This window comes from Pongo abelii, chromosome 7 (assembly GCF_028885655.2).
Source record: "Pongo abelii isolate AG06213 chromosome 7, NHGRI_mPonAbe1-v2.0_pri, whole genome shotgun sequence".
Taxonomy (NCBI): Eukaryota; Metazoa; Chordata; class Mammalia; order Primates; family Hominidae; genus Pongo; species Pongo abelii.
This window is the reverse complement of record NC_071992.2, coordinates 87,025,681-87,043,848: the sequence shown is the minus strand read 5'-3', so window position 1 is coordinate 87,043,848 and position 18,168 is coordinate 87,025,681. Positions and strand designations below refer to the sequence as shown.

At 36.3% G+C, this 18,168-nt stretch overlaps 1 long non-coding RNA gene across 2 annotated transcripts in view; it reads right to left on the bottom strand.

Moving 5' to 3' along the window:
- LOC112134655 (uncharacterized) overlaps positions 1-18,168 on the bottom strand; it is a 111,822-nt gene that overhangs the window by 60,310 nt on the left and 33,344 nt on the right. The window contains exon 2 of one of the 2 annotated variants that reach the window (XR_010141203.1): positions 983-1,075. The exons of the other annotated variant lie outside the window; for it this stretch is intronic. This is a non-coding gene — a long non-coding RNA (uncharacterized LOC112134655). The remainder of the gene's footprint in view (positions 1-982; positions 1,076-18,168) is intronic. 2 annotated transcript variants of the gene reach the window in all.

The window sequence follows — 18,168 nt, the reverse complement described above, 5'->3', positions numbered from 1 at the left end:
TTTTGGCTACTTGTTACATCAATAACTACAAAGGGGTGTTGAAGTCGCCAATGATAATTGTGGCTTTGTTGGGTTTTGCTTCATGTATATTGAAGTTCTACTATTAAGTGCATACACCTTCAGAACTGTTATGTATACCTGTAGAAGTTAACCGTTTATTATTCCGTAATGTCCCACTTTATTTCTAATAATATTTCTTATTCTGGAGTCTACTTTGACTCAATTTAATGTACTTACTGCAGCTTTTCTTGTGTGTTTGCATGGTATATCCTTATTCACACTTTTACGTTTAACCTGTGTCTTTATATTTGAATTGGCTCTCTTGTAGACAACATGTAACTAAGTCACATTTCTATATCCAAGCTAATAATGTTTGGCTTTTAATTGATAAATTTGGACAGTTAAAGTGATTATTGTTATGACTGCATTAAAATCTATCATCTTGGTAGTTGTTTTCTCTTTGTTCGACTTGCCCTTGCTTGCTGTTTTGCTCCTCTCTGCCTTCTCTGAATTTAATTGAGCATGTTATAATTCCCTATTAATCTCTTCTAATTACTCATTATTTATATCTCTAATTTTAACAACTGATAATCAATTTACTGAAATAATTCATTTAAGCATCTGCAATGGTGACTACAGCCTCTACTCTTGGCTCAGTACTGATGGAAAACATCAGAGTAATCTCAGAAGAACTGTGCAAGTCAATGAATCTGGTAGATTCTCATCTAGAGACAATCCCAAGTCTCAGAACCTTCATCACTAAAAGTATTTCTTGTAGTGAGTCTCAAAGGCTAATTAAGCTTAATTTGAGATTTTTTGTCTTTAGAGCCTCTGATCAAGTCAGCAAACACCTTCTCCAGGGATTTTACATTGCAGCTGGATAGGATGATTCTAATTTGGTGAAACACCACCTATGGATTCCACTGACATCTTTCTGGCATCCTTAAAAGCCTTGGCTTTTAAGCATAACTTCTTGACCTACTTGTTCCTTCCTGAGCATGAGAGCAGTGGTGACTCAGGAGCAGGAAACGCAGACCACAGTGGTGACAGTGTTTTCCTCAAAGAGGATTTATACCTGTTTTAAAAAAAAAAATTAGCTCTGTAATTGTTAATAAATCTAACTTCAAATAATATAATACCACTTAATATGCAATGTAACAGCATATTCCCAAGTCCTCCTAGTCTGTGTGTTATTCCATGGTTTTATATATTTTACTTCTATTAATGGTATAAACATATTTTTATAATTTTTCTTTTAAATAGTCCATTAACTTTTAGAGCAATTAAAAAATATTCAGTTTCACTTTTGTTCTTAATTCTTTGTATAAATTCATGTTTCTGACTGCATCTTATTTCTTCTACCTAAAGACATTCTTTAGCATTTCTTGTAGAGTAGGTCTGTGGCAATAAGTTACCTCAATTTTTGTATGTTTGAGATCTTTACTTCTGCTTAACTTTTAAAGGATATTTTTCCCTGTGTAAGTTAATTTTTTTTCCTTTCAGCACTACAAAGACACCTTGCCATTGTCCAATTGTTTAAATGGTTTCTCATGAGAAGTCTACTACAACTCTTATCCTTCTTACATTTATGTAATGTGTCTTTTTTTTTTTTTTTTTCTGGCTGCCTTCAAGGTTTTTCTACCTTCTTCTCCCTTTGTTCTCTAGAAAATCCATTTTTGCATAGGTTAGATAATGTGATTTTTTCTTACAGCTCTTGGATACTCTAATCTGTTTTTTATCACCCTTTATTTTTTCTTTGTTTTGCTTTGGGTAATTTCTATTGATTTACCCCTGTTTTCAATCTCACAGCCTCTTTATTCAACTACATCAAATTCAAATCTACTGATGAAACTATTGAAGGTGTTTTTCATCTGTTACCAAATTATTCTTTCCAATGATTTTTTTTTGCAGTTCCTATGACTTTGCTCAAAGTATCTGCCTGATCATGCATGTTGTCTACTTTTTCAACTAAAGACTTTAACATAACAGGGGGCTTCAAGATGATTGACTAGAGGCACCTAGCACTTGCCACCTCCACAAAGAAGAATAAAAATAGTGAATGGATAATGAAACTTTTAGTAGAGCCTCTAAGAAAGAACACTAGAGTTCAGCAGAGAAGTGACAGAAAATGCCTCATGCACAGAGGGAGAAGGAAGTGAGGCAACCAGCCTGGCTACTATCATCTGGGAGCCCAGAAAGTTTCTCCAGTACAGGGAAATGGTAAATGAGAGATTTCCAGTGGTTCACATTCCCACCATGGGGACTCCTGAAGTCCTACCCAAAAAGAGCCCCTAGGCCTTTGCAGGTCCTGAGACTAATACACGGAGCTGCCTGGAGTCTCAGACAGCACTGCTCCAAAGAGGGAGCTCATGCTGGGTCCCACACTCCCTACCCCAAGACCCAAGCAGCTGTTACACAGCAGCACCATTCTGAGAGCCCAACCCCTACCAGATTGCATGTTGCCCTGGGGTCCAACATTCCCTACGTATCCACATCCCTGGAACCCCACTGACATTCCCCCATATCCTACTGGAAGGCTGCAGCAGTGTGGCAAGGTCCCAGCAATGTGGTAGGGTACCTAGCACTCTAGTGCACATATTATTATACACCCTAGGGAACAAGTATACAGCACAAGAAGGCTGCCACCACAACAAAAGGAGCTGAAGCAAGTTCTCCCAAAGCCTGATAGCCACCTGCCTGGGGCCACTGCCACTGACAGCAGCCCCACCTTCCCTGCACCAGAGGCAACAAGCACTTGCATACACCCTGAGGACAGGCTCCCCCTGACCATCAATGAAGCTGCTACTACCACCCAAATACAATAACCTGGGAGCCTGAGGGTTGCCCCACCCTGCCCACCACAGTATATGCTTATATATGCCATCAGGTGGCAAAAGGACAAGCTCTCACGGCCTTGCACTGCCCTTGCTCAGTCACCAAGAAAGTCACCTGGGGGCCCGAGGATTGCCCTTTCCCATCAATCACCCTGGGAGCACATATACACCATAAAGGAGCCTCAGAAGGGCTCAGAATGTCAGCTGCTGCTGGCCCCCAAACACAAACAGCTGGAAGCCTAGGGATAACCCTGCCCTGCGCATCATAGCTTGCACCTGTGTGTTTTATCAGGGGAACTTGAAGACCAGCCCACCCCACCTGCCAACTTCCATTCCAGTGTCCAAGGACACCAACCAGGGGCCAAGGGATCACCCCACCCATTGGTCACCCCAGGCACATGTATGCACCCCAAGAGCCCTAACAACAGGACCAGAAAACCTGCCGCTATCACCCAAACATGCTTTCCACAAGTCAGGGAGTCATGTTACCCCATTCATCATCATCGACATCTGTGCACTCCTCCCACAGGCCTTAGGATGTGCCAGCCATGCCTGTCACCATCAGCACTGACACCTCCAACATGTGCCACCTGGGGACCTGGGGACTGGCCCACTCGGCCCAATGCAGCAACTGCTAACACCAGCACATGCCACCTGTGAGCCTGAGGGTTGACTGGTTATACTACTGCCATCACCTAAGCCATACAACCTGTCTGCCCATCCAGCCCAGTGCTGCCACTACTGACACCTGACCAAGCTGTCTGTAGGCCCAAGAATTGATTGCCTAGACATGCTAAACCAATACCCAAATAGACCACCCAGGGGTCCAAGGATAGGCATGCTCGCCCACATGGGACCTGAAAATTGGCCCAACTGGTGTCTCCAACACCAGCAAAGTCTGACCATGGCCTCTATGAACAACTATAGCCTAAGTCACTGAGGAAATTGCTGACACCACTGATGCTATTTATAGCCAAGAAAAAAAATTATATGGAGACAACACTACTGTACACACTCAGAATGAAAGCTAAAGTACTCTATCCAACCAGTACCATGGAAAACATCTTTAGAAAAAAAGTCTTACCCTACAAAAGCCAATACAAGTAATTGAAAGAAGTAATACATACACCAGATGTGTAGATATCAATGTAAGGACACAAAAAAACGTGAAAAAGAAAAAAAAAATGACACCTCCAAATGAACACCAACAACAGATTTGATAAAAAATAGAAATGTTTAAATCTTGGAAAAGAAATCAAAATAATGACATTAAGGAAGCTCAGTGAGCTATAAGAGGACACAGAGAAATAATATGAAGAAATCTGTATTAGTCTGTATTCACACTTCACACTGCTGATAAAAACATACGTGAGACTGAGAAGAAAAAGAATTTTAATTGAACTTTGGTTCCATTTGGCTGGGGTGGCCTCAGAATCATGGTGGGAGGCGAAAGACACTTCATACATGGCAGCAGCAAGAGAAAATGAGAAAGAAGTGGAAGTGGAAACCCCAGATAAACCTATCAGATCTCATGAGACTTATTCACTATCACAAAAATAACACAGGAAAGACTAGCCGCCATGATTCCATTACCTCCCACTGCGCCCCTCCAAGAAAACATGGGAATCCTGGGAGATACAACTCAAGTTGAGATTTGGGTGGGGACACAGCCAAACCATATCAAAATCAGAAAAACAATTTAGGATATGAATGAAAAATTCACCAGAGATAAACATCATAAAAAATAACCAAACATAAATCCTAGAACTGAAGAATTTCTTAATGAAATAAAAATATAATTGAGAGTTTCAAAATTAGATTAGATCAAGCAAAAGAATTAACATTAGACTAGATTAACAATAGACTAGATCAAGCATTAGACTAGATCAAGTTACAAAACTTGAAGATGGGTCTTTTGAAATAACACAGTTAGACAAAAATAAATAAATAAAAATGAACAAAGCCTATGTAACATAAAGGACACCATAAAGAGACCAAATATTCAAATTTTTGGTATTTCAGATAGAGATAAGGCCAAAGGCATAAAAAAGCTATGTAATGAAATAATAGCTGAAAACTTCCCAAATACGCCAAGAGGTTTAGCTATCCAAATAGAAGAAGCTCCGAGATCCCAAAGGGTCTTCTCCAAAGCACCTTAGAGTCAAATTGTCAAAAGTCAAATACAAAGATAGAATTCTAAAATGAGTAAGAGAAGGAGTCTCCATCAGATAATAGCAGATTTCTCAACAGAAATTTTACAAGCCAGGAGAGAATGGGATGACATATTCAAAGTGCTGAAAGAAAAAGAAAATGTCAGTCAAGAATACTACACTCAGCAAAGTCAACCTCCATAGATGAAGGAGAAATAAAGTCTTTTCCAGATGAGCAAAAATTCAGAGAATTCATCACCACTGAAAAAAGCCATACAAGAAATCCTTAGGGAAGTCCTAAACCTTGAAGTAAAAGGATAATATCTACCATTGTGAAAATACATGAAAGTATAAAACTCCCTGGTAGAGCAAACATAAAAATGAGTGTGTACAGTAGGGTTGTGCACAAAAATGAGGAAGAGAAAGTACTCAAATGTTACCACTACAAACACACATACACACACACACACCAAAGCACAATGATAAACAGAAAGAAAAGAACAAACGATAAACAAAACAACCAGAAAACATAAACAAAATGACAGAAGTCCATCACTTATCAATAATAACCTTGAATGTAAATGGATTAAGTTTGCCACCTAAAACCTGCAGAAGATGGCCAACTAGATGCAGCCAGGTGGAACTTCTGCCATCAAGGAACTGGGATGACTGGTGTACTCCTAAGAGATCTTCAGAGGGAAGAAACTGAGAATGGAGGTGTGATCAGAAAGGGTCATAATGTGGACCCCAAGAGAGTTCTTTGATCTCATGCAAGAAAGAATTTGAGGTGAATCCATAGAGTAAAGTGAAGGTGAGTTTTTAAGAAAGTCAAGGAATAAAAGAATGGCTACTCCATAGGCACAGCAACAGTGTGGGCTGCTCAACTAAGAATACTTAAAATTATTTTTCGATTGTATTCTAAACAAGGGATGTATAATTCATGAATTTTCCAGGCAAGGGGTAGTCAATTCCAGGAACTGAGGGCTCCTCCCCTTTTTAGACCATATAGGATAACTTCCTGACATTGCCATGGCATTTGTAAACTGTCATGGTGCCAGTTGGAATGTCTTTTAGCATGCTAATGCATTACAATTAGCATATAATAAGCAATGCAGAAGACCAGAGGTCACTTTCATAGACGTCTTGGTTTTGGTGGGTTTTTTTTTTTTTTTGAGACAGAATTTTGCTCTGTCGCCCAGGCTAGAGTGCCGTGGCACGATCTCGGCTCACGGCAAGCTTTGCCTCCCAGGTTCACACCATTCTCCCGGCTCAGCCTCCTGAGTAGCTGGGTAGCTGGGACTACAGGCGCCCGCCACTGCACGCAGCTAATTTTTTGTATTTTTAGTAGAGACGGGGTTTCACCATGTTAGCCAGGATGGTCTCGATCTCCTGACCTCGTGATCCACCCACCTCAGCCTCCCAAAAGTGCTGGGATTACAGGCGTGAGCCACCGTGCCCAGCCTGGTTTTGGTGGATTTCAGCCAGCTTGTTTACTGCATCCTTTTATCAGCAAGGTCTTTGTGACCTATACCTTGTGTCAACTTCCTAGCTCATCCTGAGACTTAGAATGCCTGACCTCAGGCAGGGCACAGTGGCTCATGGCTGTACTCCCAGCACTTTGGGAGGCCGAGGCAGGTGGATCACCTGAGGTCAAGAGTTCAAGACCAGCCTGGCCAACATAGTGAAACCCCGTCTCTACTAAAAGCACAAAAATTAGCCAGGTGTGGTGGCAGTTGCCTGTAATCCCAGCTACTCAGGAGGCTGAGGCGGGAGAATTGCTTGAACCCGGGAGGCAGAGGTTGCAGTGAGCAGAGATTGTGCCAATGCACTCCAGCCTGGGTGACAAGAGTGAGACTCTGTCTAAAAAAAAAAAAAAAAAAAAGAATAAAAAAGAATGCCTGACCTCATGGGAATACAGCCCAGTAGGGCACAGTCTTATTTTACCCAGCCCTTATTCAAGATGGAGTCACTGTGGTTCAAATGCCTCTGACAAATGGAGGGAAGCCACAGAAGCTGGGCTGAAAGAGGAGGAAGCTGGGAACCCTGCACAGAACTTCCATGCACAGAGACTGGCCCTTGATTCTGAGGAAATGGGTGAGTTAAATTGGCAAGAAGGAACGTGCTCTTCCCATGGAATCCTAGCAGAAGGAGGGCCCTTGGCCACCACAGACACTTGAGTTGTCAGGGAGAGATGCTTAGGGAAGTGGTAGAGGTAGCATGACAGAAGATGTGGAACCCAAAGGGTTTGGTGCAGGAGCATCTATATTAGAACAGGGCTATATCTAGAAGACCCCATGGTCTAGGCCTAAAACTTCCTTAAGCTGATAAACAACTTCACAAAAGTCTCAGGATACAAAATCAACATACAAAAATCACTAGCATTTCTTTTTTTTTTTTTTTATGGTACATGTGCGCAATGTGCAGGTAAGTTACATATGTATACATGTGCCATGCTGGTGTGCTGCACCCCCTAACTCATCATCTAGCATTAGGTATATCTCCCAATGCTATCCCTCCCCCCTCCCTCCACCCCACAACAGTCCCCGAAGTGTGATGTTCCCCTTCCTGTGTCCATGTGTTCTCATTGTTCAATTCCCACCTATGAGTGAGAATATGCAGTGTTTGGTTTTTTGTTCTTGCGATAGTTTACTGAGAATGATGATTTCCAATTTCATCCACCTCCCTACAAAGGACATGAACTCATCATTTTTTATGGCTGCATAGTATTCCATGGTGTATATGTGCCACATTTTCTTAATTCAGTCTATCATTGTTGGACATTTGGGTTGGTTCCAAGTCTTTGCTATTGCGAATAATGCCGCAATAAACATACGTGTGCATGTGTCTTTATAGCAGCATGATTTATACTCCTTTGGGTATACACCCAGTAATGGGATGGCTGGGTCGAATGGAATTTCTAGTTCTAGATCCCTGAGGAATCGCCACACTGACTTCCACAAGGATTGAACTAGTTTACAGTCCCACCAATAGTGTAAAAGTGTTCCTATTTCTCCACATCCTCTCCAGCACCTGTTGTTTCCTGACTTTTTAATGATTGCCATTCTAACTGGTGTGAGATGGTATCTCATTGTGGTTTTGATTTGCATTTCTCTGATGGCCAGTGATGGTGAGCATTTTTTCATGTGTTTTTTGGCTGCATAAATGTCTTCTTTTGAGAAGTGTCTGTTCAGCAAAGTCTCAGGATACAAAATCAATGTACAAAAATCACAAGCATTCTTATACATCAATAACAGACAAACAGAGAGCCAAATCATGAGTGAACTCCCATTCACAATTGCTTCAAAGAGAATAAAATACCTAGGAATCCAACTTACAAGGGATGTGAAGGACCTCTTCAAGGAGAACTACAAACCACTGCTCAAGGAAATAAAAGAGGATACAAACAAATGGAAGAACATTCCATGCTCATGGGTAGGAAGAATCAATATCGTGAAAATGGCCATCCTTCCCAAGGTAATTTATAGATTCAATGCCATCCCTATCAAGCTACCAATTACTTTCTTCACAGAATTGGAAAAAACTACTTTAAAGTTCATATGGAACCAAAAAAGAGCCCACATCGCCAAGTCAATCCTAAGCCAAAAGAACAAAGCTGGAGGCATCACACTACCTGACTTCAAACTATACTACAAGGCTACAGTAACCAAAACAGCATGGTACTGCTACCAAAACAGAGATATAGATCAATGGAACAGAACAGAGCCGTCAGAAATAATGCCACATATCTACAACTATCTGATCTTTGACAAACCTGACAAAAGCAAGAAATGGGGAAAGGATTCCCTATTTAATAAATGGTGCTGGGAAAACTGGCTAGCCATATGTAGAAAGCTGAAACTGGATCCCTTCCTTACACCTTATACAAAAATCAATTCAAGTTGGATTAAAGACTTAAATGTTAGACCTAAAACCATAAAAACCCTAGAAGAAAACCTAGGCATTACCATTCAGGACATAGGCATGGGCAAGGACTTCATGTCTAAAACACCAAAAGCAATGGCAACAAAAGCCAAAATTGACAAATGGGATCTAATTAAACTAAAGAGCTTCTGCACAGCAAAGGAAACTACCATCAGAGTGAACAGGCAACCTACAAAGTGGGAGAAAATTTTCGCAACCTACTCATCTGACAAAGGGCTAATATCCAGAATCTACAATGAACTCCAACAAATTTACAAGAAAAAAACAAACAACCCCATCAAAAAGTGGGCAAAGGACAATCACTAGCATTTCTACACACCAACGACCATCAAGCTGAGAGCCAAATCAGGAACACATTTCCATGCACGATTGCCACAAAAAGAATAAAACACCTAGGGGAGGAAGGTTGAAACAAGATGGCAGAATAGAAAGTTCCACTAAGGATCCCCCCTACCACCCGCACAAGGACACCGAGTTAACAACTAACTACAAAGGAAAAAAAACAAAAACAAAACAAACAAACAAAGACCTTTATAGGAACCAAAGATCAGGTAAACACTCATAGCACCTGGTTTTCACTACATATCTCTGAAAGAGGCACAGAAGAGATTAAAAAATAATAATAATAATAAACAGTCCTGAATCATGGACACCATCCCTCTTCTACCTCTAGCAGTGGTAGCCTGGTGTGCAGCATGTCTGGCACTAATGGAGGTAGAACACAGGAATTCTAAGGTATTGGACACAGTATTGTCCTGTTACAGCAGAAAGGAAAATCGGACCAAACAACTGATGCCTGCCCATGGAGGCAGCATTTAAACCAGCCCTAGCCAGAGGGGATTCCCTGATCCCAGAGGTGAGAACTTGAGTGCCTGCAAACCTCACCACAGAGGGCTAATCCAAGTAAACTTGAAAGGCAGTCTAGGTGGTAAGGACCACAACTCATAGGTGAGTCCTAGTGCTGAATAAGGCCCAGAGACAGGGGGCTGGGTGATGGTGGGGACATGTGACATACTGAGACAACAGCTGGGGCAGCCAAGGGAGTGCTAGCATCACCCCTCCCTTAACCCGAAGCTGCACAGCTCGTGGCTCCCAAAAAGACCCCTTCTTTCCAATTGAGGAAAGGAGATGAAAAAGTGGGGCAGACTTTGTCTTACATTTAAGGTACCAACTCAGTCACAGCAGGACATGGCACCAGTCAGAGTTGTGATGCCACTGTTCCATGCAAGTCCTAGCTTCCAGACAACACTTCTAAACATACTCTGGGCCAGAAGGAAAGCTGCTTCTTTGAAGGAAAGAACAGTCTCGGCAGCATTCATCACCTGCTAACTAAAGAGCCTTTGGGCCCTGAATAACCAGTAGCAACACCCAGGTAGTACATTGAGGGCCTTGGTTGAGCCTCTGAGACTTGCTGGCTTCAGGAGAGACTCAGTACATAACCAGCGGTGGTGGCTATAGGGGAAAACTTCATCTGCTTGAGAAAAACAGCAGGAAAAATAAAAAGGACTTTGTCTTACACCCTAGGTACCAGTATGGCCACAGTGAGTAGAGCACCAAGTGGGTCCGTAGGGTCCCCAATTCCAGGACTTGACTCTTGGATAGCATTTCTGAACCTGTCCTGAGCCAGAAGAGAGCCCACTGTTCTGAAGGGTGAGTCCCAGGCCAGCAGTATCCATCACAAGATGACTTAAGAGAACTTGAGGGAACATTGTCGGTAGCCTCGCAGTACTCCTCATGACCTGGTATAGCAATGGCTATGGGGTGTGGCTCCTCTGCTTTTGGAAAGAGGAAGGTTTGAGTGCCAGCTCAGCCACAATCCAATAGAACACAAGGTAGGCTTCTAAGGTTTCTGATTCTAGTCTCTGACACCTGGATAGCACTTCTAGACCCACCTCGGGTTTAGGGGACCTTGTCACCTTGAAGGGAAGGACACAGGCCTGGATGGCTTTACCACCTGTTGATTGTAGAGCCCCAGGCTTTGAGCAAACATAGGCAGTAGCCAGGGAGTGATTATAGCATGCTTTGGGTAAGACCCAGCACTGTGCTGGCTTCAGGTTTGGCCCAGCACAGTCATAGTGGTGGTGGCCACAGGGGTGCTTGTGTCACACCATCCCCAGCTTTAGGTGTCTTAGAAAAGAGAGACTCTGTATGTTTTGGGGAAAGTAAGGGAAGAGAACAAGAGTCTGTATCTGGTAATCCAGAGAATTCTCTCATATCTTGTCCAAAACCATCAAGGCAGTACCTCTATGAGTCTGCAAAAACCAGTATTACTGGGCTTGTAGTGTCCCTAAAGCAGAAACAGCTTAGATCAGAAAACCCAAGTCTTTTCAAATATCTGGAAAAGCCTTCCTAAGAGGGACAGCTACAAATAAGCCCAGACAGTAAAGACTACAATAAATACCTAACCCTTTGATGCCCAGACACTGAAAAACATCTACCAGCACCAATACCATCCAGGAAAACATGACCTCAACAAATGAGCTAAGTAAGCCACCAGGGACCAATCCAGGAGAAAAAGAGACATGTGAGCTTACAGAGAGGGAATTCAGAATAGCTGTATTGAGGAAACAAATAAATCCAAGATAACACAGAGAAGGAATTGAGAATTCTATCAGATAAATTTCTCAAAGAGATTGAAATAATTAAAAAGAATCGAGCAGAAATTCTGGAACTTAAAAATGCAACTGGCATACTGAAGAATGCCTCAAAGTCCTTTAATAGCAGAACTGATGAAGCAGAAGAAAGAATTAGTGAGCTCGAAGACAGATTATTTGAAAATACACAGTCAGAGGAGACAAAATTATTTTTAAAAATGAAGGATGTCTACAGGATCTAGAAAACAGCCTCAAAAGGGCAAATGTAAGAGTTATTGGCCTTAAAGAGAAGGTAGAGAAAAAGATAGGGGTAAAAAGTTTAATCAAAGGGATAGTAACAGGGAGCAAACCAAACCTAGAAAACAATATTAATATCCAAGTACAAGAAGGTTACAGAACACCAAGCAGATTTAACTGAAAGGAGACTACCTCCGACATTTAATAATCAAACTCCTAACAGCTAAAGATAAAGACAGGATCCTTTTCTCAACAAGAGAAAAGAAACAAATAACATAAAATGGAACTCCAATGCATCTGGCAGCAGACGTTTCAACCTTATAGGCCAGGAGAGAGTGGTATGACATATTTAAAGGGCTGAAGGAAAATTACTTTTACCCTAGAACAGTGTATCTAGTTAAAATATTCTTCAAACATAAAAAACACAAACAGACTTTCCCAGATAAACAAAAGCTGAGGGATTTCATCAATACCACACCTGTCTTACAAGAAATGCTAAAGGAAGTACTTCAATCAAAAAGAAAAGAATATTAATGAGCAATAACTAATCATGTGAAGCTACAGAACTCACCGGTAATAGTAAGTACACAGAAAAACACAATATTTTAACACTGTAACTATGGTGTTTAAACTACTCCTATCCTAAGTAGAAAGACCAAACAATGAACCAATCAAAAATAATAACGACAACCACCTTTCAGGACATACTTGATATGATTTGGCTGTGTCCCCACCTAAATCTCATCTTGAATTGTAGCTCCCATAATCACCACGTGTTGTAGGAGGGACCTAGTGAAAGATAACTGAATCTTGGTGGCTGTTTTCTCCATACTGTTCTTGTGGTAGTAAATAAGTCTCATAAGATCTGATGATTTTAAAAGAAGGGAGTCCCTTTTGCTTGGCTCTCATTCCCACTCTTGTCTGCTGCCGTAAGATGTGCCTTTCACCTTCTGCCATGATTGTGAGGCCTCCCCAGCCACATGGAACTGTGAATCCATTAAACCTGTTTTTCTTTATAAATTACCAAGTCTCAGTTATGTCTTTATCAGCAGCATGAGAACTGACTAATACAGTATTCAATACAATAAGATACAAATAGAAACAAAAAAAGTTAAAAAGTGGAGGAATGAAGTTAAGGCATAGAGTTTTTATTAGTTTTCTTTTTGCTTGTTTGTTTAAGCAAATTGTGTTAAGTTGTTATCAGATTAAAATAATGGGTTATAAGATAGTATTTGCAAGTTTCATGGAAACCTAAAACCAAAAACATACAATGGATATACAAAAATTAAAAAGAAAGTACCTAAACCATGTCACTAGAGAAAGTCACCATTACTAGAGGAAAATAGGAAAGAGAGTCACACAGAAGAGAGGGCCACAATACAACCAGAAAACAAATAGCAAAATGTCACCAGTAAGTTTTTACTTATCAATAATAACATTGACTGTAAATGTAACATTGACATAGACTAAACTGTGTAATCAACAGACATAGACTGGCTGAATGGATTAAAAACATCTATTGACCTGCTTTTCTGTTGCCTAGAAGAAACATAGTTTAATTAGAACACTCATAGACTGAAAATAAAGGGATGGAAAAAGGTATTCCATGACAATGAAAACCAAAAAAGAGAAGGAGTCATTATATTTATATCATACAAAATAAATTTCAAGAAAAAAAAACTATAAGAAAAAACAAAGAAGGTCACTATATAATGACAAAGATATCAATTCAGCAAGAGGATATAACAATGATAAATATATATGCAACCAACAATGGAGCACCCAGATAAATAGAGGAAATATTATGAGAGCTAAAGAGAGAGACAGGCCCCAATACAATAATAGCTGAGACTTCAGCACCCTACTTTCATCACTGGAAAGACCTTCCAGACAGAAAATCAACAAATAAACATCAGACTTAATCTGCACTAAAGACCAAATGGATCTAATCAATATTTACAGATCATTTCATCCAAGGGCTTCAGAATATACTTTCTCTTTATCAGCACAGGGATTATTCTTAAGAATACACCATATGTTAGGTGACAAAACAAATCTTAAAGCTTTCAAAAAAATGAAATAATATCAAGCATCTTTTCTGACCACAACTGAATAAACTAGAAATTAATAACAAGAGGAACTTTGGAAACTATACAAACTTTAATGGAAATTAAACAATATGTTTCTGAATGACCAGTGGTTCAATGAAAAAGTTAAAAAGAAATTGAAAAAATTACTGAAACAAATGATAAAAGAAACACAACATACCAAAATCTATGGGATACAGCAAAAGCAGTACTCAGAGGAAAATTTATAGCTATAGGTGCCTACATCAAGAAAAGGCAAAAAAAAACTTCAAATAAAAAATGTTACAATGCTCCTTAAAGAACTAGAAAAATAAAAGCAAACCAAACACAAAACTAGTAGAAGAAAATACATAATAAAGATCAGAACATAAACAAATGAAATCGAATGTAAAAAACAATACAGAAGATAATGAAACAAAAAGTTGGCTTTTTGAAAAGTTAAACAAAATTGACAAACCTTTAGCCAGACTAAGAAAAATAAGAGAATATCCAAATAAATAAAATAAAAAATGAAAAAGGAGACATTACAACTGATACTTTAGAAATTCAAAGGATAATTAGTGGCTACTATGAGTAACTATATACAATAAATTGGAAAATCTAGAAGAAATGAACAAATTCCTAGGTACATACAGCCTACCAAGATAGAACCAGGAGAAATCCAAAATCTGAAGAGACCAATACCAAGTAATGAGATTGAAGCCATAATAAAAAAGTCTCCCAGTAAAGAAAAGCCTGGAACCTAATGGCTTCACTGCTAAATTCTATGAAACATTTAAAGAAGAACTAGTATCAATTCTGCTCAAACTATTCCAAAAAATAGAGGAGAAGGGAATACTTGCAAACTTCTTCTATGAGGCCAGTATTACTCTGATACCAAACCCAGACAAAGACACATCAAAAAAAAAAAATTGCAGGCCAATATCTCTGATGACTACTGATGCAAAAATCCTAGACCAAATACTAGCAAACCAAATTCAACATACATTGGAAAGATCACTCACCATGACCAAGTGGGACTTATTGCTGGGATGCAAGGATAATTCAACATATGCAAATCAACCAACGTGATACATCGTATCAAGAGAATGAAGGATAAAAAACCATGTGACCATTTCAATTGATGCTGAAAAATTCAAAATCCCTTCATGATACAAATCATAAAAAAATGGGGTATAGAAAGAACATACCTCAACATAATAAAAGCCATATACAACAGAACCACAGCTAGTATCATACTGAATGAGGGAAAATTGAAGGCCTTTCCCCTAAGATCTGGACAATGACAAGGATGCCCACTATCACCACTGTTATTCAGCATAGTACTGGAAGTCCTAGATAGAGCAATCAGAAAAGAGAACGATATAAAGGGGATCCAAATTATAAAGGAAGAAGTCAAATTATCCTTGTTTGCGGATGATATGATCTTATATTTAGAAAAACCTAAAGACTCCACAAGAAAAGTGCTAGAACTGATAAATTTAGTAAAGTTGCAAGATACAAAATCAACATACAAAAATCAGTAGCATTTGTATAAAACAACCATGAACAATGTGACAAAGAAACAAAAAAGTAATCCCATTAGAATAACACACATAAAATTAAATACCTAGGAATTAACCAAAGAAGTGAAAGATCTCCATAATGAAAACTATAAAACACTCACGAAAGAAATGGAAGGGGACACCCAAAAATGGAAAAATACTTCACAATCATGGATTGGAAGAATCAATATTGTTAAAACATCCATACTACCCAAAGCAATCCAAAACAATTTGATAGGGATTCTATGAATCTCTATCAAAACATCAATGATATTTTTCACAGAAACAAAACAAAACACTAAAATTTATATGGAACCCCAAAAGACTCATAATAACCAAAGCTATCCTCAGCAAAAGGGACAAAACTGGAGGAATCACATTACCTGATTTCAAATTATACTACAGAACTATAGTAACTATAGTAACCTAAACAGCATGGTACTCGCATAAAAACAGACAGATGGAACCAATGGAACAGAATAGAGAACCCAGAAACAAATACACACACCTACAAGAAACTCATTTTCAATGAAAGTGCCAAGAACATACAAGATAGTCTCTTCAATAAATGGTGCTGGAAAAACTGGGACATTCATGTGCAGAATAATGAAACTAGAACCCTATCTCTCACCATATATATATATATATATATACACACACACACACACACATATATATACATATACATATATACATATATACATACATATACATATATATGGTGATATATAATATATAAATATATAAATATATATTATATATAGTATATATAATATATATTATCTCAGTAGAGAAAAGAGAACATTAAATATATTATATATTATATATTATATATATTTATATTTATTTTATATATTATATATAATATATGATATATACTATATAGTATATATAATATATGATATATACTATATAGTATATATAATATATGATATATACTATATAGTATATATAATATATGATATATATTATATAGTATATATAATATATGATATATATTATATAGTATATATGATATATGATATATATTATATAGTATATATAATATATATCATGTTATATATAGTATATATAGTATATATAATATATATCATGTTATATATAGTATATATAGTATATATAATATATATCATGTTATATATAGTATATATAGTATATATAATATATATTATATTTTTTATATTTATATTTATTTTTATTTTATATATATTTTATTTTATATATATTTATTATATATTATATAGTATATATAATAAAAATAAATATATAATAATATATATTATATATTATATATTATTTTATATAATATATATTTAATTTTCTCTTTTCTCTACTGAGATTAATATATATTATATACACCATATATAATATATATTTATATATTATATACACCATATATAATATATATTTATATATTATATACACCATATATAATATATATTTATATATTTTATATACCATATATAATATATATTTATATATTTTATATACCATATATAATATATATTTATATATTTTATATACCATATATAATATATTTATATATTTTATATACCATATATAATATATTTATATATTTTATATACCATATATAATATATTTATGTATTTTATATACCATATATAATATATTTATGTATTTTATATACCATATATAATATATTTATGTATTTTATATACCATATATAATATATTTATGTATTTTATATACCATATATAATATATTTATGTATTTTATATACCATATATAATATATTTATGTATTTTATATACCATATATAATATATTTATGTATTTTATATACCATATATAATATATTTATGTATTTTATATACCATATATAATATATTTATGTATTTTATATACCATATATAATATATTTATGTATTTTATATACCATATATAATATATTTATGTATTTTATATACCATATATAATATATTTATGTATTTTATATACCATATATAATATATATTTATGTATTTTATATACCATATATAATATATATTTATGTATTTTATATACTATATAATATATATTTATGTATTTTATATACTATATAATATATATTTATACATTTTATATACTATATATAATATATATTTATATATTTTATATACTATATATAATATATATTTATATATTTTATATACTATATATAATATATATTTATATATTTTATATACTATATATAATATATATTTATATATTTTATATACTATATATAATATATATTTATATGTTTTATATACTATATATAATATATATTTATATATTTTATATACTATATATAATATATATTTATATATTTTATATACTATATATAATATATATTTATATATTTTATATACTATATATAATATATATTTATATATTTTATATACTATATATAATATATATTTATATATTTTATATACTATATATAATATATATTTATATATTTTATATATATATAAAATCATGAGCTGGAGGACATTATTCTAAGTGAAGTACCTCAAGAACGGAAAACTAAAAATCGTATGTTTTCACTTTTAAGTGGGAGCTAAGCTATGAGGATGCAAAGACGTAAGAATAAAATAATAGACTTTGGGGCCTTGGGAGGAAGGATGGCAGGGATGAGGGATAAAAGACTACATACTGGGTACAGTGTACATTGCTTGGGTGACAGGTGAACCAAAATCTCAGAAATCACCACTAAAGAACTTATCCATGTAATCAAAAACCAAGTGTACCTCAAAAACTATTGAAATATTTTTTTAAAAAAAAAGAAATCATGATGGA